Below are 26,454 nucleotides of genomic sequence, written 5' to 3'. Positions count from 1 at the left end.
TTACAAATAAATCCTGCTTTCTCAAACAGAAAAATGCTTTAAATATATTTCCTGTTCCACCAAGCCACTTTGCAGTGATAACTAAAAACCCAACTAAATATTACCAACAATTTAAAGCTTTGACCTCATATGAAATATTTCAGCCTTTCCTGAAGAAATTCTGTGCACTGACCCATTACGTCCCCCCACCTTTCTGCCCTTCTTTTTCTACTTCCTTAAAGAAAGTAACACCACTAAAATTGAAATGGTTACAATATTCTGCTACTTAGCCACAGAATCCCAGCCAACCAACTGCTCTTTACTCCACCAAGATTTAGTAATGTGTTCGTTAGCAGGTAAAGTAAACAACGAATAAATCTATAGGGTTATCAAATATAAGCACTGGCTTTGCGGTCCTGAACAAAAGCGTTTCCACTTTTTTCCAAACGTTTCTATCCACAATTACCCAATGTACTCATTTACAACCTGCAAATGGCTGTAAATTCCATAAGACCTAGATTCACTTTAATGACCCACTCAGCTGAATTATGTAATATTATTATTTTTATTATTAATTTCATTTTATTTGCTAAGAAATTAACCAGACATGATTTATTTGCGTTAAGCACAACCAATTAGCGAATCAAACATGATTTATGTTGTATTAAGCATACAAGCAGGTCCCAACTCCTTAGCGTTGCCATGTGATTCTTCACTGACCCCAGCCATCTAATTAATTGCAGGCCACCACTATTGTTTGCTAGATTGCTAAGAAAAACAATTTCAGCTATTGCTAAAACCTTTTGCATCTCATCCCTAAACTCCAGGCCACACTTTGGCATGTGTGCCTTTGTTTTATGCCTTAAGTGAGCCTTAATCCCATAGTAAACCCTATTTGAAGTATTACTTTAAACCTATTCTGTCATTTAAATTTAGTCCGATACCTTCAAGTACATATTTTGACTGCGGTGGTGGTGCTGTCGTAGCGCTGTCGCCTCACAGTAAGACGTTGTCCTGTTCCATTCTCAGCTAAAGCGTCTTCTGTGTGGAGACATGCCTGAATGGGCGTACCTTCGTTGAAGGTTGTGCATCAGAGCTGGCAACTCGGCACGTAAAACTCTACTGCCAATCATTAGCGGACCGGTGTTCGGCTGTGGTGACCCCTAACCGGGAAAAGCCGAAAGACACAACAACCTTCAAGTACATATTTTACCCTCTAGCCTGTTTGTAACCTAATCTCCAGGCATTTCAAAAATCTAACTGATTTGAGTTACAAAATTACACAAACTAAAGCCATTACATCAAATAGTAACTTAAGCAATCTGCCTACATGATGTTCTTCGTGTTTCACTGTTGCAGTCATTACATTTGGGTTATCTGCTTGCAGGTAGTCCTCAGTCGGCCTGATTAACAAAGTCTTGGGTCCTGCGTCGGTTGCTGTCTCTTCTTCCATGACTTCAGGTTGTCAGGGGTATAAAATATGCAGCCGAAGCCATTACATCGGTCTTTCTTGCTGTGCGATGCCCGAAGCAGAAGCACTTCACAAGTGCCGGTCGGCCAACTCCTGAAATTTCTGTTTTCGAGTTTCAGAACCGAAGTCTTCAACTAAAAGCTAAGTGCCCCGTTGGGGAAACTTTTTCTTGCTCTTAACCGATGTCAGTAAAAGTAAATAACTGCATTACTTGTGGAAAGCAAATACCTCATAAAGATTTTCATTCGTACTGTATTCCTTGCCTGGGCCCTGACCACGACTTACCTTGCTGTCGGTTGTGTGCTTTATTTAATCAGCGCACTATCCGTCATCTGTATATTCTCGCCTCTAAATATTTTGGTTCTCGGTTTAATGATCCAGAAATGTCATCGGTTAGCCATCCGACTACCGGGATTCCGAAAAAAATGCAAAGATAAAGACAGAGACAGGCTACTGAGGTGCAGAATTGCCGATGACGCATCTCCTAAGCCAGTCGCCAGTTTGCCTCAATGAGGCGCTTTCGCAGCCACTGATACCCGCTACTTCTGATTTGCAGGCCTCTACTGAGACCCATTCGGAGTCCGGTATGCCGCGAGATGCTTCAACTAGGGAACCCGCGGATGTCTCTACCTTGGATGGGTCCAGAGCCGCTGTGCAGGCACCAGCTTCTGAGGGTGTATTCAGGCCTACGGACGTGCATATTAAATCAATGCCTCCTTCTTTACTTAGGCCTAAATCTCAATCCAAGCCTAAAAGAATGACGCCCAGGCCACATGCTCAGGCCTCTATGCCTAAAAAACAAATGATAAGAATGGCTGAAGATCTAATAACTCTAATCAGGGGTAGCCAACCCCCCCCCCCTTCTAAGAGGCCTAGGACTGAAGTTGATTATGAATCTTCTGATCAGGATTCTGTTTTTTCTGATTCTTCTGATGATCTAGATTTGCCCTTATCTACTTATGAAGATTCTGATGCAGAGGACTCCATCCCCTCTGCTTCCCCTCCTGAGGATTTTTCATTTGGGGAAACCTTACATACTCAAAGGGAGCATTTCCACTAGGAAAGCCAGGATTTTTCTGATTCAAAAAAGAGGCTTAGGGATTTCCTTCTCCTACCTCAGCATAGGCCTTTAACTATTCCTCCTGTACTACACATTGTTGATGATGCTTTCTCGGAATCTAGTTTGGCCCCTGATTCCCTGCCTCCTGCTTCCAGAAAACCTGACAGATACTACAGGGTCCCTGAGTCCCACAAGTTCCTTTTTAAAAATCCTATTGCAGATCCAGAGACTATTTCACAGGGGCCCAAGGGCATTAAGGTTTCTACTGCAAAAAATCCTACCCCTTCTGATAGACTCCAGGGCGCTGGATAGATGGGGTAAGAAGATTTACACTTCTGCAACCTTGGCCGTTAAGGCTTTAAACTGCCAGTTTCATATGTTAAAGTATCAGCAACATGTTATTGGACTGCTTAAACAGAAAATGAGGTTGATTCCTGACAGTGTGGAAAATAAAAAATTACAGGATTTAATGCATTCTGCTGAACAAGTTGGAAAACATACTTTGCAGTGTGGTTTTGATTCATTAGAGGCCTCTTGCAGGGCTGCTGTTACTGGGTATGTGCTCAGAAGGCATGCTTGGCTTAAGGAGCAATCTTTGCCTGATCATGTTAAAGCTAAACTGTTGGATGCCCCTTTAAATCAGGACCCTTGTTTGGCAACAAGGCTGAGGAAGTTATTAAAAAGATGGAAGATAAAGCTAAATCTATGCAAACTGTTAAAGATTTTTTTACAAGCTCAGCCTCCTAGATTTAATAGGCACTGGCCCTCTAAGAATTGGTCCTTTCCAGCCCCTTCCAGGTCTTCTCAAGCCAAGCCCAGACACAGCAAAAACCCAAGGTTTCAGTCCCAGGGGACACACAGAACTAAGCAGTGGGGGCCTCCATTTCAAAATCTGGGAATAATAAGACTCCCCCCTATGATAAACTGTCTCAATGACTTCCTTTTAAAATTTCCAAGTACTTCTCAACTGACTGCCCCTTTGGGGGGAAAGATTGCTCTTCATGCAAAGAATTGGGAACTCATTACCCAGGACAAATGGGTTTTAAATATAGTGTCCCAGGGATACAGACTTCACTTCCACATTTTGCCAACACCAAGCGGGTGGCCGGACCTACCCCCAAATCAGTGGGCAGAGGTCCAAAAACAAGTACTTTCTCTCTTAAGCATTAGGGCTATTCAACAGGTACCAGAAGAGGAAAAGGGACAAGGTTTCTACTCGAGACTTTTCCTGCTACCCAGAAAAGACAATTCATGGCGTCCTATCCTGGACCTGTCTACTCTACCTTTTTGGAGATTCCAAAATTCAAGATGCTGACTCTTCACCAATTACTTCCTATGCTAGGCAAAGATGCCTGGTTGGCAACACTAGATTTAAAAGAAGCATACTTGCACATCCCAGTCAGGGAATCTTGCAGGAGATACCTACGCTTCAAAGCAGGCTACACTCACTGTTAGTTCTCTGCACTGCCCTTTGGCTTATCTACTGCGCCCAGGGTATTCACAAAGTGCCTAGCTCCAGTTATTGCATTTTGCAGGCAAAGAAATATTGAAATATACCCATATCTGGACGATTGTCTAATTCAGGCAGAAAGCCAGGACTTACGTTTGAATCATCTGGCCTTTGTACAAAGGGTTGTAACTTGTCTGGGGTACACCGTAAACGAAAAGAAATCGCAACTGGTACCCTGTCAACAAATTATATTCCTGGGAGCAAGCTTGACTACAACTTCCCAGATGGCTTACCTCATGCCAAGAGAAACAAATTCATTTGACAACCTACTTCAAACAAGTGGCCACAAAAACTCTGCTATCTGCAAGACAAATACCGCAGGCCTTGCAGTTCATGGCCTCCTGCATTCTTCTAATTCCATATGCAAGACTGAATATGAGGAAACTACAGTGGTATCTAAAAAGCCTATGGTGTCAACATTCTCATGACCTAGAAACAATGATTCCTATCATACCTTGCCTAGGCCTAGAGTTCCTTTGGTGAGCAGAGGCCTGCCACCAAAACAAGGGACTACCTTTTACACCACCCCCTGCCACCCAAACCCTTACAACAGATGTATCAGATTATGCATGGGGGGCTCACCTGGCAGGGAAGTGCATTCAGGGCAAATGGAACCCAAGTCAAATGCACCTGCATATCAATCAAAAAGAAATGTTAGCTGTACAGAATGCTCTGACAGCCTTCAATGACCACATTCTTCCAGGACAACTAATGGTAAAAACAGACAACACCACTGTTATGTGGTACATAAACAAACAGGGGGGTGCACATTCTTACCCCCTCTGCAGACTAACCATGGCATTGTGGAACACAGCCTTGAGCTACCAAGTGCACCTACATGCTTAATTCCTGCCAGGAAAATTAAATACACTGGCAGGTGGACTAAGCAGAAACCTCATGGATCCACATGAGTGGAAACTGGAACCAAGGACTTTCAACATCTTGGCAAGCAAATGGGGGATCCCAGATATAGACCTGTTTGCCTCTCCCCAGAACTACCATTTGGACATATTTTGCACAAGGACTCCCCACAAACAAGCCTGGAAAGTGGATGCTCTGTCCTTCAGCTGGAAAAACCTATCAGTCTATGCCTTCCCCCTCTGCCTCTGCTCTCCAAAGTACTACTAAAAATCAAACAGGACAAACCGAGGATGATTTTGATTGCTCCAGACTGACTGCACCAACACTGGTACCCCCTTCTGCGCAGTGTGTCACGGTTATCTCCATGGCACCTGCCTCAGACTCCTTCCCTGTTGTCTCAGCAGGAGAACCAGATTCTGCACCCTCAGCTTCTAACACTGAACTTTGCAGCCTGGCTAATTACTTAATCTCTCCTTTACCATCCCTCAGCAAACCTGTGATGGATATCATTCTAGAGACAAGGAGGCCTAGTACTAGAAAATCTTATGCTGAAAAATGTAAAAGATTCTGTACCTTGAACCAGTCTCAAGGGATGAGCACAGCAGCACACAATTTACCTCAGATTTTACAGTACTTAACTGAGATGCTTCACAAGGGCCTTATTTTTCCTCCATTAAAATCCACGCCTCAGCCATTTCAGCTCATTATAACACAGAACCTCCCCTCTTCTCTCATCCACTGCTCAAGCAGTTCCTCAGAAGGGCCAAAAATTTGAGACCACCCAGGAGAGCTCCAACCCGAGCTTGGGACCTTAACTTTGTCTTGGAGAAACTGACTCTACCTCCTTTCGAGCCAGCTGCTACTGCAGACTTAAAATTTCTTTCTTGGAAAACAGCTTTCCTTTTAGCAATCACTTCAGCTAGAAAGGTATCTGAATTACAGGCCCTTATGGCAGTGGAGCCTTTCATCATCTTTCATGCGGACAGGGTGTCCCTCAGAACCAATCCATCCTTCAGGCCCAAGGTGGTATCCAGTGTGGCTCTTAATCAGTCCATTCATTTGCCAAACTTCTTTCCCAATCCGCAGAATAAAGGGGAATGGATACTGCATTCCTTAGATGTGCACAGACAACTTAGATTCTACTTGGACAGGACTAAACCTCAAAGGAAGTCTGAACAACTGCTGGTGGCATTTGCTGCAGGGGCAGAGGGGAAGGCTGTTTCAAAGCAAAACATGTATAAATGGATAAGCCATTGCATTCATTTCTGCTATAAGCACCATGAAGAACCTATCCCCCGGGGGATCAGACCTCACTCCACCAGGGCTGCATCTACCTCTACAGCCTTTCTCAGAGGCGTCCCTACCAGGGACATCCTAGAAGCTGCTACCTGGAGTTCTGTACATACTTTCACCAAGCATTATCATTTGCCAATTTTCTCTAAATCCAGAGCTGGCTTTGCCACTGCAGTCTTGCAGGGCCTTATAGCTGGCCCTAATGCTATCTAAATTCCTCCTCCCAACCATAGCTTTGGGAATCTACCCAAATGTAATGACTGCAACAGTGAAACATGAAGAACATAGTACAGTTGTGTACACTTGCCATATATGTAGATGTTCGAGTGTATTCACTGTTGCAGTCCTGATTACCTTCCCTCCTGCCCCCTAACTTCTTTTGGCTATACCTCTACTTTCCTTTACTATGCTTAAAAGCCTTTTTGGTGTATTTGCTTTTTTGTTGGAGGTATATCTTTGTACTTTTATATTTAATTGCTTCCCATTAGGGGGGCACCTGACATCTGGGGCAAGAAAAACTGATGTAATGGCGTCGGCTGCATGTTTTATAACCCTGACGACCTGACGTCATGGGAGAAGGGACAGCAACCGACGCAGGACCCAAGACTTTGTTAATCAGACCGACTGAGGGCTACCTGCAAGCAGATAACCCAAATGTAATGACTGCAACAGCGAATACACTCTAACATCTACATTTATGGTAAATGTACACAACTGTACTTTCTTAAATCAAAGTGTCTTTAAACATCAACAGTAACATAACTAGCCTTTTCTCTGATACAAAATCGTTGTCCCATGTAAATAAAATAGTTTAAGGCAAACTGCCCTTGAGTGCCTTCAACTATTTAGGATCCTCACCAAATGCTCTGCCTTGTGGCTACTTTCCAGCCTCAGCTCCCCAGACCCTGCCATGTGGCTACCTATAGGCCTCAGTTCACAGGCCTGGCCCCAAGGGGCTACCTGCAGGCTTCAGTTTCCAGACCTTGCCATGTGGCTAACTGCAGGCCTCAGTTCTCAGGCTCTGCCATATGGCTAATTGCATGCCTCAGTTCCTAGGCCCTGCCATGTGGCTAATTGCATGTCTTAGTTCCTAGGTCCTGCCCTGTGGGTAACTGCAGGCCTCAGCTCACAGGCCCTGCTATGTGACTAACTGTAGGCCTCAGCTGCTAGCTACTAAGCCTCAACCATATCACCTCCCAATGTATAATTTTTTTTTAAACTTATACAACACTTCCTGTGTCTCATGTATAACCCCAGGCCTTCCAAGGGTCATGTGCCCTAGTTATTTCTCTTTTTTAACTATGCTTTACTTCAGTCAGTGCAAATCCTTGGTTAAGTACTTACAAAACCCTGATGGTGTTCTAATTTTCACTTGCTACCTTACAAGTACAACCTTATTTCCTACCCTTGCTTGTAGCATCGAAATACAAGCCTGCAAAACAAAATACAATTATAACACACCAAATCTATGCAACATTAACCCCCTTATCTGTTGAAAAACTGCTTGCATACCTTTAAGCATAATACCCTGAGCTTCCTACACTATTAAGTAAACATAGTACAGATTATACAGATAAATGCCACTAAAGCCTGTGATAACCCTTCCCTGGACAGCCCAGCCCACCTCAGCCCTCCTACCTATCCTGACCCTACCAGTTCTCCACCTCCCCCCTCCCCCCACTGAAACCTGAGTCCGAGCTGACCTGCCTCAGTCAAATGACGGCTTGCTGCGATTGGCTTGCCAGCCGTTGTTTCCTGCTAAGCCCTAGTACACGTTGTGAGTCTTCTTGGTGATGGGCATGTAGTGACACTGCACATGTGCTTACATATTGTCTCTTTGGAGTATCACCATTTCTTTGAGCCATTTCCCTGGTTTCACCATGAGTGAGCGATACTCCAGTGCATAGAACCCTGTCCCTTGCCTCATAGTAGATGAGCTGGCAATCAGCCAGTCAAGCTTACCTCCCTTCAGCCAGCCTACTGTCAAGCTTCCCAGGTCAGTGTTCACTCCTGTGTCACCAGTGGTGTAGGGTGACTCCTTGCATTTATGACAGTTGGGTGCTGCTATATTTACTTTATTTGTTAACAACTTAGTGTTATGGAGTGTGTGTGTGTGTGTGTGTGTGTGTGTGTGTGTGTGTGTGTGTGTGTGTACATACATATATATGTATATATATATATATATATATATATATGTGTGTGTGTGTATATGTATGTGTATATATATATATATATATATATATATATATATATATATATATACACACACACACACACACACACACACACACACACACACACACAGTGGATATAAAAATTGTACACACCCGTGTTAAAATGCCAGGTTTTTGTGGTATAAAAAAATTAGACCACAATAAATCATTTCAAAACTTTTCCCACCTTTAATGTGACCTGTACAATTCAGTTGAAAAAACAAATCTGTTAGGGGAAAAATATAAAAAAATAAAAAAACATACAATAAGCTGGTTGCATAAGTGTGCACACCCTTAAACTAATACTTTGTTGAAGCACCTTGTCCTGTTTAATCAAACTGGAGGTATGCTTGTTATTGATGAGACACCATCACCTTTAGTCCCTGTCTGCACGGTTTCTGGTCTAAATATGTAGAAGGCACTGAAGCCATGCACTGCTGGGATACTGTCTACAGATTTAAACCCTGTCACTGTAACTATAAAAGTCTGCATCCTCCTAGGTGAGGAGCTTCGTGTTTAAACTCCTGGCATTACACATTAACACTTTTAGATTCCCATGAGATGATTTTTCTATGTTGGAAGGTTTGTCAGTTTGGCATTGCCTAAAATAGGCTCTCTGAGGGAAGACAGTGTTTTAGCCAATATCCAAAAATCTTGAGATGCAGACCATCCTTGACAAATCAATGTGGTTTGTTAAGCATATAACACCCCCCCCCCCATGCTGATAAATATTGTATCCCCTTAGAATAACACCAGAAATAAACCAATTATTAAAGTTAATCATCCTTTGTTCGTATTGTGGTATCATCATTGATGAAGGTAGAATGTTGCTCAGTGTAGGCACATACCAGCCTGTGACACAGTCTGAGAGCTTCCTAATGTTTCTGCTCATGTAGTCTAGGGAGGTTTGCTTCAGGTTATTTACGCCTACATTGACTATGACTGTTGTCACACTGGTACCTGTGGTGCAATGACTTGAGTGATTGCGTAACTTGGTGGGTCCTGGTTACTGGTAAGCAACTGACCATTATTTTCTCCTTGTCTAGTTTGATGAGTAGAGTATCAGAATGTTGCACAATGGAGTCTCCTGTGACTAGAGTTTTGGGTAGTGTGTTTGCCTTAGGGGCTTTTTTGTTGAGGTTACACTGGGTGTGGTTGTATGTGCAGTGTTAAGTGTTGCATTTGTTGATTTTTTTTTTATTTGCTAAAGATAATTTTTTGCAGGTGGAGTATCTATGAGATCTTAGGGGTTTGGGAAGATTACATTTAGGTTCCTCATCATAGGTTGCATATGTGTGAGATGCGCATTGTGTGTGGTGGGTGCAGAGAGTGTGTTTCTGACCATCTAATTTTCATTCTTTGTGCTCATTCTTGAGAGCTTTGCCTCCAGTGGCATTCTGTATATACATCTCTTGTGTGCTGTATCTGTTTCTTTAAGGATTACGTGGTTGTTAGCGAACATGCTAAATTGTCTCAAGATATTGGTGTCTAACAAACTGGCTGCAGAGAAATTGAGAAGGTGCATATCTGTGATGTCAGATCCTTTATTAGGTCAGCTACAAGGATGTGGCACACAAGGGGTTAAAAGAGAAATTAAAGGTGCTTTTGGGACTAGGAACTCGACTGGGCAGTATAGTACTAAATTTAAGGGGCAGTGCTCTAAAACATGCAAACTGTTTGCTCTGTGCTTCTCAACATGCAAACTGTTTGCTCTATGCCTCTCAACACGCAAAGTAAAATCCAGTATTATATTTTCTGTCTTGGTTCAACCTGTGGGTTATCGGATCCAACTCGGATACTACTTGCCATTTTACAAGACTTTATCCCCCAAAGCTCTGCCTCCTGTACCCAGAATGTCTAGCTCTGATAGACTACCCTCAGATCTCATTTGCCACCGTCCCGGGTAACCGCTTGATGTGGAGCTCCACTGGGGTTGTATCCTTTTTAGTGATTTAGAGTGTAGTTCTACCCTGTTTTTTCCTGTACCTGTTTTGTAATATAGGATAGTTGATAGTGTGTTTCTCTAGTTTTTCTAGTGTTAAAGTAGTGTAGTTAGGTTAGGAAGCAGTTTTTGATCTTAACATTAGGTTTTTCCACCTTGTAGTGTGTGGTGTGGTCTTTACAGTAGTTGTGACAGTGTTGTTTATTTTAGTTTGAGTATGTTTTTCCTGTTTAAGTATGGAGAAAGGTTTTAAAAAGGGTGTATTGTGTAACCATTAACATCACTCTCATGATCGGTGAGTCTACTGTCTCTAGCTCACACACCCAGAGAACCCATTGTACCATCTCCAATAGCTTTGGGTCCAGAGCCATTAATGAAAGGATGGCCAAGCTAGTCCTTAAAGGTCTTTTGCCAGTCAGGGAGGATTATTCCTCTTCTTCTTCAGCCAGCAAGGATGAACATAGGATCATTGGAGATTACTAGGCTAATGGCTCTGGGGTCCTTACAAGCCTAGCCAAGAGTTTATCCCCAGAAAAGAAACCACATTCAGCACGTTGCCCCTGCTAGTGAAGGACACAGGTGGAACCCCTGGGGCAAATTTGTGGTTGCCCATCCACTCATCAAGGTTGCGGTTGAAGAGGGTCAGCAAAGTACTTTGCTTGACGTGTATGAGAGGTCTATTCCAGAGACAGGTCAGCCTTTGGGAGACAAACCTGGCTCTCCAGTAGGTTTTGTTAATGTCACATACTAGATTTAAGCCTTTTGATCGGGTATTACACAAGGAGTTAGACTTACGGATATGGAGCATCTCTAGTAGAGCAGGGTCTGAGATTGCCTTTTAGGTGAGACACAGGTCACCTCTGAGCAATCTGTACGATACAGAGTAGAGTGATAGTGATTTGAGCCTGTCCACATAGGACAGGTGTTGGAGGCCATGGATTCTCTTTGTGAGGTATTTCTGTACCCTTTCCAGTTGGTGCAGGTGTTTGGAGAAGTACATACCAAACGTGGCGTTGTACTCAATTATTGGCCTAATGAGAGAGGAGTACAGAGAGGTAATAACCTCCTTTTTTTATGCATTCCCTTTACTTATGAGATGAACTAAGTAAAAGGCTTTTCTGACCACTGCCGCTACATGATGGCCAAATTTGAGATTGTTGTCAATGTGTGTACCCAGGTCGCTCACCACAGGTTGTGTGCTTAGGGGGTTGCCGCAAATGTGGTAATCAGTAGGGGTCGTATTTTTGCTGAATAGTATGATAGTACATTTTTTTGCATTTAACCTAAGGCCATGACTGTGGCACCAGTCAATTGTTGCTGTGAGACCCTCTTGAAGTATGTTAACATCATTTGAGGAGTCAGTGACAACACCCAGCTTACAGTTGTCTGCAGACTTGGTCAGCCACAGGCCTTTTGTCTTTGCCTGGACCTCTGAGAAGTAGATGCCAAACAATAGGGGTACCAGGACAGATCCTTGGGGAACACCACTAGTGACAGGTCTGCTGTCAGAGGTAGTGGCACCTATTTTGACCTTGTGGGTCCTATCAGTGAGCCAGTTAGCCACCCACCTGATGAGAGAGGGATTTAAACCAAGCTCTGTTAGCTTTTCGATAATGCCTGATTGGGGGATTGTGTCAAAGGTTTTGGTCAGATCAGGGTAAGCTGTGTGTACTGACTTTCCCTCATCCAATGCCTTGGTGACAGTCTCAAAAAAGTCAACCAGGTTCAACAGGCAAGATCTGCCCTTGATGAATCCAAACTGGGGGGGGGTCAAGTGCTTTGTGATTGCCTATGTCCTTGTTTATGAGGTCCATAATAATATGCTCCATGGCTTTACAGATTAGACTTTTCAAGCTAATGGGGTGATAGTTTCCAGTGTCAGTAGTGGCACCACCTTTGTGCAAAGGGATGACAGTGGCAGTTCTCAACTCTGCTGGAATGAAGCCTGTATTTAGGCTATGGTTGAGTATGGTGCTCAATGGCAAGGCTAGGTCTTGATGTAGATGTTGCAGAATACAGCTTGGGATACTATCAGGTCCCATGGAAGCTGTGTTCTTTGCCTTGAATAGGGCCTTTAACTCTTGATCTATGGAGATGTGAGGTGCGGGGCAAGTATTGGTGATGCTGAATGGGCCTTGGGGGGGACAGGGGGGTGAAGTTTGCACTGAACCTATCTCCTAGCAGGTTGGCTAAGTCAACTGGATCATTGTAATTTGCATCACTAAGAACTAATTCAAAACAAACCTGTGCTTTGCCATGGAGGTTTCTGACGTAACTGAAAAAAGGCTTTGTGGTTAGCCTTTGTTTCGGAGGCTAGTTTCGATTCATAATTGGCTTTGGAGGTTTTCACTAGTGACCTAATTTGCTTGTTGAGGCTAAGGAGGGAGTTTATCCATTTGGGAATATGTACCTTTTTACCCTTGGACAACAGTTTCTTCCTTTTGTTGTAAAGCTTGTTGCTAGATGATGTCCACCACATAGGTTTGTGTTTTCTTGAGGAGCAGGTTTTAGTTCTGTTGGGTATGGTTGAGTCAGTGCAGTTGTACAGGTGCTTGTATACTGCACTGGTATACTGTTCAGCATATTTGTCTGCATCCTCTGAGGGGGAGGTGGTGTGAAGCTGCTGATATCCTCCCCTAGAAGGTTGTAGTCAGTTTTTGAGAAGTTCTTTAGCCTGGTTATGGCTGGGGGGGTGGACAGGATAGATACTTCGAATGAGAGAGACCGATGGTCTGATCTCACCAACGAAGAACTTAACTATGGGGGTGGTGCAGCAGTCACCCATGTTGGTGAGAACCAAGTCTAGAATGCTATCTCCCCTTGTCAGGAATGAGACAAGCTAGTGTAGTGCATTAGAATTGATGAAATCAAGGAATCGTTGGGTGAGTGCATTAGAGCATGAATAGTTCGCCCAGTTTATGGTGGGGTAGTTGAAGTTGCCAAGGATCAGGGTGTTAGGGGATACCTTGATGGACTCAAGTAGGTCCAGGTAGGAGGAGTGGGTGTTCTGAGTCATGGAGGGGGGTCTATAGCTGGCTATAACTTGGATGGGTGTCTTTCTAATTGTCATTTGCACCTGGAGAAGTTCTAGTACATCATGCTGGCAAGCCAGTCTGGAGGTGTGCTTGTCTTTAATGAAAATAGAAACTCCACCACCCTTGGCCTTCTCAACCTCATTTTGGGGTCAGAATGAGGTATAGCCTAGCAAGGCAGGGGTGCTCTCATCCAAATTCTGGGTGTTTCCCCCTCCTTATGCACTCATTTATTTGGTGTGTGGAAGGGCCTGGAGGGAGCTTGATATGGTGAAACCAATCTCCAAGGAGCCTGATAGAAATCTTGGCCCCTCACAAGGATCGTCAGCATTGGAGTCAGGGTCTCACCACTGATACTGTTGTGGTGGTGGTGCAGCCACCAAAAAGGACATCTTGGAAGAGAGTTAATTGGTTCATTCACCCTCCCCATAGGGAGTCTAGGGTATTGGACTGGTTGGAAACATGCTCAGATGCGTCAGATATGTTTGTGCTCAGAGCTTTAAATTGCCTGGCCCTCTTGACCAGACTTCAATGAGACATCGTGTCTGAAGTGTAAAGATTGGTTAAGACACAAAAAGACTACAGAGTCCATTGTTAGTGTTTCCATGCATCTCATTTTGATGCATCTGATGACACATCCTGGGCTTTTGGAACTGGCATTGCCATGTGTAGTGATACTTGGATGAGACTGTGTAACTTTCCCGATTGCTTCAAGGAATCTTTTGTTAATGCCACCTATGATGGCTCATAACTCTATGGGTGTAAAGTTAAAGACACCTTCACCAGAAGTGAATAGGTTGGAAATACATTGTCTGCCATCAGAGTGCATTTTGCTACTCCCCAACATTTCTTCTGCAGGAATCTGGGGGGGGGGGGGATGAGGGCCTCTTCTTCAGAAAAGCATAGCAGTCTTTTCAGGATGCTCTTGCAGAAGGTTTCCCGCACAGCAGGAAGGGGATAACCAGAGTGGGCACCTCCTCTATGGCAGTGGTGATCTGCAGAATCAAAGCTTTCTCTGAGAGGCCCTTCAAGAGCCCCTGAAGGGTTGCCCTGCTGTACAGCTGTGGGGGAATTCAGGAGTTGTTTTGCTGTATACTTGGAAGCTTGGGAAACCATCACCTCAGATGTATGGGAGTCATATCCAGAGGCTACATAATTCCATTTTTATTTCTCCAAAAGAGAATGCCAAACACCTTTCAGATGCACCACACTTTCAGAGAAGGGAAGCAGCTTTCAAATTCTAAAAGCCATTAAAAAATCAAGTCATCCAGGAGTCCCACCTGAACAATGTGGAACTGTGGCATTTTTCAGTCTTTTTGGTTCCAAAGAAGAACAAGGACCTCAGGCCAGTCTTGGATTTGAGCAGGTTAAATCCCTTTGTGAAACAGACCAAGTTCCAGATGGTCACAGTGCAGTCCATTCTGCTTCTCTTGAGGAAGGGTGATTGGATGTGCTCAATTGATCTCAAGGATACTTAACATTTTATAAAGACAGAGAAGTGATCCATGAGGTTTATGCACTTCTGGCTGAGAACAAGTCATTACCAGTTCAGAGCACTGCCCTTTGGTCTCACCACCTGTCCCTAGGTGTTCACCTAGTGCATGGGAGTCACTGCAGCCAGGCTCAGGCTGCAGAAGCTCTAGGTCTTCCCATATGTGGACAATTGGCATCCCACTGCTTCCATGATTGTATCACCAGTTAAGGCCAAGGGGTTCCATACTCCAATAGTATTATTCCTTGGGAATCACCATAAACCATCAGAAGTCCAATCTTCAACTAGCCCAGACATTGGAGTTCATGGGCTATCAGTTAAACATTGTCTTTCAGATGCAAAACTTTCAACACTCGGGGTATCTACCCTTCATTTTCAGGCCGCTTCCTTATTGTCTTACAGAAAACCTCCATTCATGGTTCTCAAACGCTTAGGTCATATGGCTGCAGCAATCTGTTTAGTTCCCCTGGCAAGGTACTACATGGGAACTTATCCTATGTCTTTTCCTATAATATTGACACAAATCTGCAAAAGTCAAATCAAGGTGGTGGTTGGAGTCTTCTCTAGTGTCGGCTGGGAGACGTTTTGTTGTTCTTCCCCCACTGATTATGGTCACAACAGATGCCTCCCTTTTTGGGTGGATGGGTGAAGCATTTCAAAGGAAGACAGTCCAAGGGACCTGGTCAGTGATTGAGGCCTATCTTTACATCAGTGTGTTGTGGATGAGGGTGATCCTTCTCATGTTGTAGGCCTTTCAGGACCTTCTCTCAAGAGTATGATCCCCTTATAGATGGACAATATGTCTGTCATCTGATATCTGAACAAACAGGGAGGAACCCTATTTTTTTAGGAAGCCATGAGGCTCTGGCAGTGGGCGATTTCATCTCAACAGTTTCTGCTAGAAATGTACTTTCTGGGGAAGTCCAGCAATTTAGCAGACAGACTGAACAGGAACATTCTTCTCCCTCAAGACTGGTCCTTAAATCTGAAGGTTGCTGCTCAGATTTTTTGGTGCTGCTGCACTCCGTATTGTGGTTTGTTTGCTTCCCCATCAACACCAAGTATGGCAATTGTTATGATTTAGTCCCTCCTGCGGGATAGTCACCCAGGGACATTCTTCTGTATGCTTGGGCTCTGAGTCTTCTGTATGCATATCCTCCAACTCTGTTAATAATAAAGATTCTCCAGAAGGCTTTGCTTTCCAGAGTGACTGTAATCCTCATTGCTCTTTTCTGGCCCTGACAGGTGCGGTTTCCCTTTCTAAGGCCTCTTGTGAAGTACCCTCTCTCTGTCCTGGATCCAATTCCGGCTCTGATTTCTCATCCGGCAGGCTTGCAACTACCTGATCTTCAGACTCTCAAGTTAACTGTACGATTCCTCTAATTCCATTGCTGGCTAGAGATCCAAAGCTTTTACATAGAGTGGTCCATATTTTGACAGTCTCAGAAGTTGTCTACTCATAGAGGCTATGTTAACAAGTAGAGATGCTTCACCTTTTGTGTTTATTCTAAAAGTCTTGACCCCCTTTCAGTGCCATTAGAGGCTATCCTTGATTTTTTTGCTGACTTAGTCCATGCAGTTATTCCACTATTAAGGTACTACTGTCAGTGATTTCTAACTTTTTCTACTGATTTCTAACTTTCACATTGGTAGCGATAATACACCAATGGTGGCTTTAAAGGTTTCAGAGGCTTTTCTCAAGGAAACTTTTTATTGCATTTTCCTGTCCAGAACCCTGTTCTTCTGTGGGATCTGCCTTCAAGTTGTTGCTGGGCTTCCTTTTGAACCATCAGTAATGAGTTTCTTGAAGCTGTTGTCGTGGAAGTTTCGTTTCCTAGTGGCTCTTACTTTAGCCAGGCATGTGTCAGAACTGCAGACTTTATCCTCAGTACCTCCATGTCTGCTCATTCATAAAAACAGGGTGTGTCTCAGAACAGATCCTGATTTTTTGCCTAAGGAGGCCATGGAAAATAATTTAAAATAGGACCATTCAATGGTTAGTGTTTTTCCCTGAATTTGTAAGTAAAGGAGAATGTTTTCTTCATTGTCTTGACGTTCATAGGCAATTGAGATTTTATTTGGAGAGGACGAAGTTCTTCAGAAAATCCAATCAATTGTTTGTCTCTTTTTCTAAAACCTGGTTGGGAAAAACAGTATCTAAGTCTACCTTTTCTAAGTGGCTCTCTGATTGCATTTCATTTGTCTAAGGTTTGAAAGGGAAAGCAGTTAGATTTTGTTCAATGATGCAACCTGGAAGTGCTCCCAATACAGACAGACCATAGTAGCCAACAACAGATAAAACACACAGTGATATATAGAATTAAGAAACTAAGAGCAATCCAGTCAATAAATCAATCTGTAACAACCTGGTTTAATGTAGACATCCTGGCCTGCAAAGTACAAGCCACACTCCCATTTTAGCTATGTATTTTACTGCTGGACCTACTTGGCTAGTTTCAACAAAGCTGGTTTAGCTAAGGATACAAAAATTAAGTTACATAACAGATATTTACTTGTCTGGTGTAGAGATAGTCAGTAGCTAGATTTTTTTGTTTAAAGACATAACAAACAATAAATGAAGCATACAGTTGTATATGGAATTAAAGAGCCAAGAGCAAATCAGATAGTTCCATTGGTCAGCCTATTTTTTTATTTTTTTGATGTGTGGTTTGTTGAGCATCGGATACTGAATGGTTGAGCTACATGAGATAACTGCTTTTAGTTATAATTGTCTGGTGAATTTCCAGCAGACTGTTGTAAGAATTTTGTTTGTTTGATTTTGAGGCATTCCTAAGGGACCCAAAGTTTGTTTTTTTTTGTATAGATTTTTCTCCGTTTTACCAAGGTCTCGCACTGGTCAGATCCTATATATCAGTTATAGGTCTTTTACTACTAAGTATACACCAGGCTTTTGATAAATCAGAGATTTCAGAACATAGCTAGAGAGACTACTACTGATACATTGATGAGCCCAAACAAAGTGAAATGCATATTCATAGGTGGGTACTAGACTATCTGCCCGAGGGCATTTATAAGCCTAGCCAGAGTGTGTCAGCTTTCGCCACCCCATTGATTAATTAACTGAGCCTCTGTCAAGAAGAGCCAATGAAGTGATCCAAGGGGTGTATTTTCTGTTACCCACCCAGTCATCAAGGTTTCTCTTGAAGAGTGTTAGTGAGGGGCTCTGCCTAATGTAGTTAGGAATTTTGTTCCAAAGCATGGGGAGTCTCTGTGACAGGAATCTATCCCTCCAGCATGTTCTATTTATTCTTGTGATGAGGATTAGCTCACTATTGCGAGTGGCTCAAAGTTACTTGGATTTCCTTGGGTGGAGCTTGTCCATCAATTCTGAGTTGGACATGGCTTTGTAAGTCAGGCAGAGATCATCTCTGAGTAAGTTTTTCCAGTCGGGCTGCATAGAACATATGTTTGAGGCCAGTAATCCTGCTGGTGAGATACTTTTGTGGTCTTTCCAGCTGTTGCAAGTGTCTTGTGAGGTATATCCCAAATGGGGTATTGTACTCTATGATGGGTCTGATGAGTGACGCGTAGAGGGGCACTATAACCTCTTTATTTCTAGATACGAACCCTTTAGTAATTAGATGGGCTACATAGAAGGATTTCCTAACTACTTTGGCAATATGATTGTCAAAGGAGAGATTACTATCTACCTGGGCCCCCAGATCTCTTATTACCTCTTCTGTATTAAGGGGGCTGCCACCTATGTGGTAATTCATGGGTGTTTTGTTTTTCCCAAATGGGATGACTATGCATTTTTTGGCATTTAGCTTGAGACCATGACTTTGACACCAAGTGTCCGTCTCAGTAAGGCCATTTTGGAGAATGTCCTTGTCAGCCGGAGAGTCAATTATGGCTCCCAGTTTGCAGTCATCAGTGAACTTGGTTAGCCATAGTCCTCCTGTGTTTGCCTGTACTTCTGAGAAGTATATGCCGAACAATAGGTGTCCCAGGACCGAGCCTTGTGGGGCACCACTTGTGACTGGTTTAGAGTCAGACCTGGAGCCCGCTATTCTTACCGTGTGAGTTCTGTCTGTAAGCCAGTTGGCAACCCATCTCGTGACGTAGGGGTTTATGTTCAAGCTGGTGAGTTTTTCTATAATTCCTGAGTGGGGGAATGGTGTCAAAAGCCTTGGCGAAGTCAAGGTAGGCTGTGTGAACCACCTTCCCCTATCTATGGCCTTGGTGACTGTTTCGAAGAAGTCAACCAGGTTTAGTAGACATGATCTCGCCTTAACAAAGCCGAATTGGGTCGAGCCAAGTGTTTGGAGGTTCCCAATGTCTTTGTTAATGAGTTCCATGATGATGCGCTCCATAGCCTTGCAGAGCAGTCTAGTCAGGCTTATGGGGCAATAGTTACCAGGGTCAGTTGTGACCCCTCCTTTGTGGAGCGGAATAACCATTGCTATGTACCATTCTATGGGCACGTAGCCTGTGGAGAGGCTGAGGCTGAACAGTGTGTTTATGTGGGGGGTTAGTTCGTTCTGTAGTTCGTGCAAAACGCAGCCTGGGACATCATCTGGCCCCATTGACGCTGTGCTTTTGGCTTTTGAAATGGCTGTTTTCACCTGTGCGTTTTTGATTTCTGGGACGCTACACTTTTCCGGTATTGTTGTGGGCTCTTTTGGGGGTGAGAGGGGGGTGAAGTTTGCACTGAATCTATCTGCCAGCATGTTGGCAATATCAGTAGGTTCAGTATATTTTGTGCTATTCTGCACTAGCTCAGAGCATATCTGCGAGTTGCCACTTAGATTCTTGACGTAGCTAAAGAAGACTTTGTGGTTATTTTTCGAATCCTTGGCTATTTTTCTTTCGAAGTCAGCCTTGGATGATTTTATGAGGGACCTTAGTTTCTTACTGATACTGATCAGGGATGTCTTTCCTTCTTGGGATTTGCTTTTTTTCTGAACTAGTTTCCTCCTCCTATTGTATAGCCTGTTTATGGCAGAGGTCCACCAGACTGGTTTCCTTCTCTTAGGGGAGTGAGTCTTGGTTTTGTTAGGGATGGCACGATCCATGCATCCTTGAGGTGCTCATAGAGTGCATTTGTAAAGGTTCCTGCATTTTGGACACTGTTATCCTTTAGCATGGGGGCTGTGAAACTTACCACCTCTGTCTTAAGTAAGGTGAAGTTTGCTATAGAAAAGATTTTCACTGTGGTTTCCTTGGTTGGGGGTGGTGGTGTGGTGTGGACATCCAGAGTGATTAGTTTATGATCTGATCTAAGCAGTGACGGGTTGACCTCCAGTGTGGAACACCTGTTGCCCATGTTGGTGATAACCAGGTCCAATATGTTTTCACCTCTGGTAGGGGAGTTTACCAGCTGATCCAGGGCATTTGAGTTGATAAATTCCAGGAAGCGCTGGACCTGGGAGTTTGTACTTGAGTAGTCTTCCCAGTTAACGGTAGGGTAATTGAAATCATCCAATATCAGGGTGTTCGGTAGGACCTTCATGTTTTCCAGTGTCTCCAGAAAGGCAGAGTGGTGGTCCTGGGTCATGGAGGGTGATCTGTAGCAGGCCACAATTTGCATTGCAGATTTGCCCAATGTTAGTTGCAGATGGATGATCTCAGAGGTATCATGCTGCGCCACTAACATGGAAGTGTAGATATCCTTGATGAGTATGGATACACCCCCTCCTTTTGTGTTTCGGTCCATGTTCTGTGGCCAGAATGTGTGGTATGAGCTGTAGCCCAGTAGTGCTGGGGTGCTCTGTGGAGTCTTGAACCAGGTTTCAGTTACTGCACAGATGTTAACGTTCTCCATACTGAGGAGTGCTTGGAGTACATGCATTTTGAGATTTAAACACCTGACGTTGAGTAGCATAACCCTAATTTTTTTATTTCTGCTGTTTATGGAGGTGGGTTTGACTTTTGAGCCTTGCCTAAAAAAGGCACTTTGGGGGCAGCAAGAGCCTTGGCCAGTATTCGAAAGCCTAGGGGTGACAGCTGCAAGCCGTCTCTTGCAAAGCAACGAGGCTTGTCGAGCATGTCGTCCCAGGCTGGCAGACACTGGATCCCCTTTGAATGACACCAGAAGCTTAGCCAATTGTTGAAATTGATCATTTTTTCTTTATACTGTGGTATAATTCTTGGTGAGTGCAGGATGCTTCTCAGGGTCAGGGTCATACCTGCCTGCACTACATGATCAGAGAGCTCTTCCATGTCTCTTTTCATGTAGTCCAGGGAGGTACGTCTCAGGTCATTCACACCAACATGAACAATGACAGAATCATATTTGTACTTGTTCTGGTGTGACCTGAGTGCTTGTGTTATGTGGTGGATTCTGGCTCCCGACAGGCAGCTAACAGTAACCTTCTCCTTGTCCAGCCTAGTGAGTGGGGACGTCAGTGTGCCTGAATATAGAGTCGCCTATTACTAGTGTGTTAGGTATGTTATTTCGCCTTAAGGGCTGTGATTGTGCAGCACACTGATTTTGTGTTTTATGTGTTGTCTGGTTTGTGATGGGAGGTGCAGGTTTTTTGGGTGTCTGCTTTGGAGGTCTCTGATGCTTTTGCAGGTTTTTATTTAGTGCCTCCGAGTATGATTTCCTATATTTGTGTATTTTTTGCCAGTGCTGATTTAGTACGTCTATGTGAGGCTGGAGGTGTGGTGCAAGTGTTAACCTTCTCCTCATGACTGCCTGTTCCAGTCTTGGGTGGAGAGAGCTTAGACTCCAGTTTAGCAATATAATTGCATCTCTCGCATATGTTAATGTTTTGTGGTAGGAGGAGATGGTTGTCTGTGTACATGAGGCAGTTGTAACATTGCCTCAAGACACTCAGGTTCACCAGCTGGACTGGAGAGTATACCTGAAATTGCCCTCAGGTCATGCCTGAATAGTAAGGCGAGCTACGTAGTCACTTGGTTGGTGAGGGGTGAATAATGAGCCTTGCTCTGCTGGGCAATCAAGTGTCGGGGTATATTAGTGCTTGCTATTAGGTCTGAGCAAGTGCTGGACTGTAGGATGCTTTTGAAGTGCTTAGGTTAAGAGTTAGACTACTTTCAAGGGAAAAACTGAAGAGGAGACTTGGTGAAGCTGGGAATAATTTAGCCCTAGCTAACCAGCGCTGCCCGGACGTGCAAAACCATGCAAACACGGTTTTTACAGCAGGGAAATGAAAGAAATAAAAATTTGCCCAAAATGGCCTATAAACTACTAACTTCTGGGCTGGAACCACTCCTCCAGACACAGATGGCTGCTCAAAGCTCCCTCTCTCACAGGTAAACAGAGAAACCTCCTTCTATCCAAGTAAGGTATGGGCAACTCAGAAACTTGTAACACAGCCCTGAATTCAGCACTAGCCTGAAAACAGGACTGTACTAGCTTAGAAAGGTTTGAAACGAGGAAAACTTTTTTTTTGAAAAGATAAGGCAAAAAACAGTAAAAACAACACTTAAAACAGCTTTAAATGACTACAAACAGTAAAAAAATGCACTTAAAACAGCTTCAGATGACTGCAAACAATCAGAAAAGGCTTTTAAACAAATTACCCATTTAACCAGTAAAAACAAATCTCAAAACTGAGCTCTGTTCCTGTAGTCTTCAATCAGACAAGTTCTAACTGCACACTCTTGCCACTGGGGTTCAGGGGAACCTTCTCCAAAAAAGAACGCCTGGATTAGTGCTCAAGTTATACAAACAAAGCTAGATTCAGCAGGCCTGGATCTAGTCTTTGCTACATCAAACAAGGCACACCAATTACAGTAAGAAACAGTTGAAATATGCAGGCACTATAAGCCTTTAACCAGAAATTCCCAGCTCAGAAGGGCAGAGTCTAGCCTCTCCTCCCACAAGAGTGCAGACCACGAACCTTCTTAATGTAAAATAACTGACCTGAAGCCCAAGTGCTTAAACCAGAACTAATACACTTTTAGAATAACAGGCACTGAGCCTTCAATCAGCAGTTCTCAACTTATAAGGATGTAAGCTACCTGTCCTGCCACAACAGTGCAGACCACAAACCTTCTTAATGTAAAACAACTGGTCTGAAGCCCACGTGCTTAAACCAAAAGGCTTAGAATAATAGTCACACCAAGCAGTAATAAATACAACTGAGTACTTTTAAGATGACGCAAAAGCAAAATAAAGTAGGAAGAAACACAAATACAGTAAAAGCAGATGAATAAAGTGCAATTTTTTTTTTGAGTGAGCAAATGAGATGGGCCCAGGAGGAGTATCCAAATGCAAATTTACAAAAAGGGCAGGCAGTTTCAAAGCCACCAAGATTAACACCAAAACAAAAGCAGGCAGGGTGAGTGGAGAACTAACTGAAAAAAAAGAGCCAAACTTCCAGCTAGATAGTATTCAATGCAACACAAATAAATCAATTTAAATGCTGTATTATTTGAAAAAAGTGCAGATAAAGATTTACTTAACTTCACTTATATGTCCAGTTGATTGCAGGTAGGTCTTAGCCGGCCAAAGCTAAGAGTTTAAGCCAGTTCAACTGGTGGAATCTAGCCTGTTAACCTTAATCATTATTAAAGACTTCTGTTTCATCTCCCCTGAAAAGAGGTTACTAGTCTTGTGGTACTAACCTGATCAAGAAAAGATAAATCAAAATAAATTGTGCATTTAAGTGTGTGTGTGCTGAAACACATTTGTTTGATAAGGGGAGGTTTGTAAATAGCAATAAAAACAAACCCGACTAATGGAATTCTTACATTAACAGGGTGTATAACAAAAGAAAAAAGTCTTGGTCAAAATCAGAAAGAGCAACTCTCATTGAAACAAGAGCCCTGTGATTCAACAAAAGAAACTAAGAGGTCTAATAAAGTACTAGAAGGCTAAATGTGAGGTCAGGATAGCTTCCCAGGCAAAGGAAAATCAAAACGCCTTCTTCAGCTATGTCAGGAACCTTAAAAGTAACACTCAGCAGTGTGCAGAGCTGGTTATAAATGGCACAACCTTCACTGTCTAGGGTGATCTACTGGCTGACAACTGCCCCACTACTTCCTCTGAAATCCTTTCTAGCATATCCCTCTCAGCTATCAACAAAAGCAGGTCCTGATGGTGCTTGCTACAGCCAAAACACCGCTTTAATGGGGCCCAACAAATATCCCCATTTGCCTTTTAAATAGCCTAAACATGACTTAGTAGGAGCAGTTGAGGCACACTTCAACTACAGCCTCAAAACATTATGTGCCGGGTGAATGGAGGGCTGCAATGGTCATCCCTCTACAAAAAGGTGGACCATCAACTGACCCCAGAAACTACAGATTTATCAGTCTGACAAGTCTAATATGCAAAGCCATGAATAAATTATTATGGAAATGATCAACAAGGACACTGGCAACCTACATCTCAACCTGGAAACATCAAAAAGCTAGACAAAGGCCCATGAAAATTAGGTACAACTGGTCAAAAACTGGGTTTCTGATTAACATAAAATTTGCGTGTATAATCACATAATCCTACCCACCCCAGTGGAATTGTAGGATATCGACAGGAAGATTGAAGTCACTAAGTATTAATAAATAATGGAAAAAGACACAAAATCCTTAAACTGTGAAGATGAAACAAGAATTGCCAGGCCCGATGCAAACACAACCAAAACTTTAATGAATAAGCACTTTCATTCTACTTAATAATGCACAGCTGTTATTCTAGCAACTGTCTCAGTTTACAGGAGCAGTATTTGAAATCTGCCCCTACTTTTGGGCCATTGTCCCACCATTATTTTTGGCTTCGTCCAGATTACTTGCCCTGAGAGATTGAGAGGTATGTTACCTAGTTTAAACTACAAGTCTCAGAGTCACAGCCATTTCTTAAATAAAGGTTTGCAAAGCAAAACCTAGACCAGTTAGCATTGTTCACACATTCTGGGTTTCAGCTGATCTGTAGAAATATTGAGAAATGAGGTAGGGATTAACAGCAGGCAAAAGAATCCCTGGTTGGGACAGACCCCATCTGCTGTCCCCAACATTCTACAGAGCACACAGCCAGCATGTATTTATGCGCCAGGGTAATGGTTGGGCGTCAATGTCTGCAAAGCTAAGTTACTAAAATGTATAACCTGTGTAGTTAGTTTTAATATTTAATACTCACTTGGACCAATTCCACCTTTGCTACACAGTATAATTCACACACACAATAAACAATACATGGCTAGATAACTACACCACATGATGCAAGATCAGATTCTGATCTACTTATGCATGTGTAGCACTAACAGTATTTCATTACAAGGGAAGAAAACATATCAAAATTACATCCTCGGTGAATGAGGGCTCTGCTTTGCAGATCCGACTGTCAAAGACTTTGTCAAATCAGACCCTGTGCGGTCATACCCTTTCTTAATTTAACCCTCCCCCACACCGCTTAATTCACTCCAGAAAGTAAGTTTAACTTTAACCAAAAAAAGCCAGAGAAAGTCCAGAAAATAAAATTTGAAACCAAATACGCTGGACCAGCAAGGAAGGGGACAAAATCTTCAGTTCACTTGTTTATTGGCAAAAAAAACTGTAAGCAGTTTAACGCTCAAAATACATTAAGTGGGTTTTCGTCCGAGTACCTCCCAGACTTCAGCAGATAACATGCAAAATAAAATCAAACCATTAAATAGCATCCCTCCTTTCCAGCAATTAAGTCCTTAATTGAAATTTAAAAACTTTGTCACCATAAAAACACTCCTAATGATGCTGGATACAATCCTATTTTAAATAAAAGCATATAAAACACTCACATACAAGTACATTAACAATTGTTTAATATTCATAATGTTGTTACAAAAAAGTAAAATAATAGATAAGACTCCTATAAAGCAGGTTGGAGCTTGGCAGACCTTAACTTTAATGAGGGAAGCAGGGAAATGTGGTCATTGAGTCCCAGGTGCCTGTTTGCTTCCAGTAGTATCTGCCAATAAGTTTCCCCAAACTCAAGTTTGGTTTCCCAGGGACCCCCCTCATGTCCCTGGGTACCAATTCAATAACAAAGAATTTAAAACTAGCCCCCTCACATTGTAAGATGTGCCTAAATAATGCATTCTTAGAGTTATGGTTTCTGACATCATTTAAATGATTGTAGATTCTACGCTTCAGTTGTCTCTCAGTTTTCCCCACATAGAATCCATCACAGGAATCACACAATACCAAATATACTAAGTAAGATGTGTTACAATTAGTGTATGTCTTGCCATTCAGTGTTTTGTGTCTTGCTCTAATGAAGACACTATCACCATGAATAATATAGGAACACTGATGACAAGCTCCACATCAGAAAATGCCAGCTTTTTTTGTGGGAAAATACTTGTCTGTAATTGGCCTGTTACAGTAAATTTTTAATGTTGTGACCCTTCCTAAACTACCTTCAAAGGTTGTTTCTTAAAAATGTTGAGATCTGTAAGTTCAGTAAATTTATTCCATTCTTTCTCCAGTGTGTTTAATACAATAGGCATCACCACTGAAGTTTGTAAAAAAATGGGGGTTATTTCTCCTCCGTCCCAAAACAAACTTTAGATCTACAGCAAGAAGACTTTATCCAGCTCATACATCTGGTATTCCAGTGCACATCCACCCTTTCAAAAGAAAGGTATTATTAAGGGCCAGTTGGTCTGTGCCTAGTCACATGACCTCATTGGA

The 26,454-nt window shown here is 42.9% G+C and overlaps 1 long non-coding RNA gene across 1 annotated transcript in view; it reads left to right on the top strand.

Moving 5' to 3' along the window:
- LOC122806790 overlaps positions 1-26,454 on the top strand; it is a 1,681,281-nt gene that overhangs the window by 1,531,586 nt on the left and 123,241 nt on the right. The window lies entirely within an intron of this gene.

This window comes from Protopterus annectens, chromosome 7.part0 (assembly GCF_019279795.1).
Source record: "Protopterus annectens isolate FY-2018-M chromosome 7.part0, PAN1.0, whole genome shotgun sequence".
Taxonomy (NCBI): Eukaryota; Metazoa; Chordata; order Ceratodontiformes; family Protopteridae; genus Protopterus; species Protopterus annectens.
This window is presented reverse-complemented; position numbering and strand designations above follow the sequence as displayed.